The sequence below is a fragment of the Rhinoderma darwinii genome, chromosome 8 (assembly GCF_050947455.1).
Source record: "Rhinoderma darwinii isolate aRhiDar2 chromosome 8, aRhiDar2.hap1, whole genome shotgun sequence".
NCBI classification, from domain to species: Eukaryota; Metazoa; Chordata; class Amphibia; order Anura; family Rhinodermatidae; genus Rhinoderma; species Rhinoderma darwinii.
Window position 1 is genome coordinate 9997095 of NC_134694.1, and position 3576 is coordinate 10000670.

Below are 3576 nucleotides of genomic sequence, written 5' to 3' on the forward strand. Positions count from 1 at the left end.
CATTTTTAGGTCCTATGACCAGTCTTAAAGGGGTAGTCCGGCTATTATATCATCACCTATACACAGGGTATGTACATTTTAGATCTCAGTAGTCGGACTCCTCCACTAGGTGCTACAACGGTCATGGTGGGGTGGAGTTGTATGAAGCAGTGGCCAAGCACGCGCACTGCTACTCATTACAGTTCTATGGGAGGTGCAGAAACTTTTTGTAACCGCTTTAAAGATTGTTTTTGGGAACTGCATAAATAGCGATTCCCAAGAATAATGATAGTCCGGGCTTCTCTTTCTGTAGCTGCATGTATGCTCCAATAAAGAAAGACCTTTAAGGGTAGATCCATCTTTTTTATTATGATTTTACAAGTTTATACGGTCTTAATCTACATAAATAATGTCACTGCACATACATTACTTATCCTGAGTTACATCCTGTATTGTACTCCAGAGCTGCACTCACTATTCTGCTGGTGGAGTCGCTGTGTACATACATTACATTACTTATCCTGTACTGATCCTGAGTTATATCCTGTATTATACTCCAGAGCTGCACTCACTATTCTGCTGGTGGAGTCACTGTGTACATACATTACATTACTTATCCTGTACTGATCCTGAGTTATATCCTGTATTATACTCCAGAGCTGCACTCACTATTCTGCTGGTGGAGTCACTGTGTACATACATTACATTACTTATCCTGAGTTATATCCTGTATTATACTCCAGAGCTGCACTCACTATTCTGCTGGTGGCGTCACTGTGTACATACATTACATTACTTATCCTGTACTGATCCTGAGTTACATCCTGTATTATACTCCAGAGCTGCACTCACTATTCTGCTGGTTGACAATTGAAACAGTCAGACAACCCCCTAAGAGCTTAGTTGAGAATCTATAATGCATGGGAATAGTTACAGTATAGTACAGACTATAACTGCACATCCGTATAGGAGAAGTAGTGTCCTGTATGTACAAAACGTGGAAACGGCTACATCAAAAATGAGAGACCACAACCTGTTAAAATTGAAAAAAATGTATTCTCTGTATAAATATAATGGTATGAAAAAAACACTATAACAATCATGCAAAAGTGCAAACAGTGCGACATTTCAGGGGACCTCCCCTTTCTCAAGCCCTGTTGCATTTCGATGTGGTTTTCGCGTCAAAAGCAGTGCCAGTAAACTCAGTGTGAACTGGCCCTAAGGCCGCTTTCACACAATCGCATCACGGGTGTTTTTTTGCAGCCGTATACTGTCGAAACACTCTGCTTTTTGTGGTTCATCGGAAACCGGAGTTCGAGTACCAGTGACTTCTGTTATGCTCTTTACGATTTTCCTGAACGGCAAGAGGTCCAGGATGTGGCAAAAAAAACAAAATCCTCCCATATTACACGTGTGAAAGACGCCTAGGGGGATACTCAGGCGCCATTCTTGTGACCGTAGTTTTTATTGGTAATTACAGAATATCGGCGGACATCTTTCTGTATATTTACGGATGTGTGTCCGGGCCGTAGAAATAGTCCGCAAAAGACAGAACGTGTCCTATTCTTGTCTGCAGTTGCAGCGTGGACTCCCATAGAAGTCTACAGGCGTGTGCAAAATTGTGGACGGCTACGAATGTGTAGCCGTCCGTAATTGCGAAAGCGTTGGCAGTGGATTTCCCCAAGAAAATGGCGTCTGAGCGATCATGTGACCTTTTTAAGGGGTTGGGGACATCAATGTTCTAGCATTCCTTCTTTTTTCTTTTTTTTGAGCAGGTCTGTAAATACGGATTGTGTTTGTGGACCACGTGTCCGATATGTGGATGACTACGGATCCGTTTTTTTTTTTTTGTTTTTTTTGGGCGGTCCGTAAAGAACACTACTGTCGTGTAAATGAGGCCTCAAAGCTAAACTGATAAACTGTTCTGTCTGAGGGGCGGCGCAGAACAAAGTGATTCAAAGAAGATCCCAGTGTTGTGTTCAGGCCCTGCGGCACGCGCAGCACAGTGTTTTAAAGTGTAGCTAAACGTTTGACAAACTTACGACAAGTTCGAAGATTTGATTGGTGGGGGTCCGAGCACTGAGACCCCCACCAATCGCTAGAACAAAGCGCTCGTGTGAGCGCTGAGCCGCTTCATGTCTGTTCGGCTTTTTCCGGAAATAAATGTATCGGTGTAAGAACTCAATAGAAAGTCTATGAGCCCGTACACCGATACATCGGCTTTCCGGAAAAAGCTGAACAGACATGAAGCGGCTGAGCGCTGACTTGAGAGCTTCAGCTGCTTAGTTTTAGCGGTTGGTGGGGGTCTCAGTGCTCGGACCCCCACCAATACAAACTTCTGACATGTCGCTATCAACGGAAAGGCAAACAGGAACCATAGCGTGCCGTTGGCATGACGATTGATTTCAATGTTAATGCTTCCGCTGCTAATGGCTTTCATTTGTCTCAGTTTCATAAGGTTTCCGTTTTTTTTTTTTGCCGGAATCGGTTGCAGTCAACTGTCTGTTGTGCATCTGTATTTACGGATCCGCAAAAAAACCAGGGAGAAATCTTGGGTAATCCCCTGGCGTCGCTTAACACTTCCGCAATTACGGCCGGCTGCTGATGCACATTTGTAGCCGTCCGCAATTACGGAAGCGCCCATAGACTTCTATTGGAAATCCGTGCCATAATTACGGACAAGAATAGGACCGGTTCTATCGTTCGCGGAGCATTTCTTTGGCACGAACACATCCGTTAATATACCGAAAGGTGGCCGGGACCAATAGAAACGAATGGATCTACAATTTGATCTATAATTACACATGAAATCTACGGTCGTGTGCATGGGGCCTAATACAGCACGCGATGATGCTGACGGCCGGATCCACAGTGACCTGGGGGAGGGGGTCATGGACGCTGGGCGTAAGGAGATTGATGGCTGAGCTTTGTAAGACTATACAAACTATTTATTTATATCTTTTCCTAAGATTGCAATGAAATAAACCTCCATTTTTATAAAAAGTTGCGTGCTCCTATTATAAACCAGTCGAGGCATATTATTTTTAATGGAAAAAGGGGATAAGCGGCTCACAGGTCCACATGATGCCGCTTATCTAAAGAGAGTCAGGATTAGACTGGTACAAAGCCAACCTGTTCGAGACCCTATTTTTTTAATATATCAAGTGTCCTCATACATAGAAGAATCCGCTGACTAAAGTCTTATATCTCTGGCCAGCATTAACGAGTGACGCGTGTAAAGCTAACCGTAATTCACGCCAATTTTACCAGAAATGACGCCTGACTACGTGTTTCACGGACGTTACGGTTTCTGTGTAGCCCTAAACTTAGGTGCGGCCAAACCCTGTAAATAGGACTCTCTTCCGTGACTGGTGTACCGCATTAGCTATCGTACATATGGAAAGCACCGCTGCAGTCCGCTGGAGCGCAATATAAATGGGATTTATATTCTGGTTTGTCCTTTTTACCCGTTTGGCTTATATTTAGAGGTTGGAAAACTCCTTTAAGTAATATCCACTAATATTAGCTTGTACTATGGTCTCCATTTTCTATATACGTTCCCCCCCCCCCCCCCCCGTCTTCTTTGCATGGTTCATT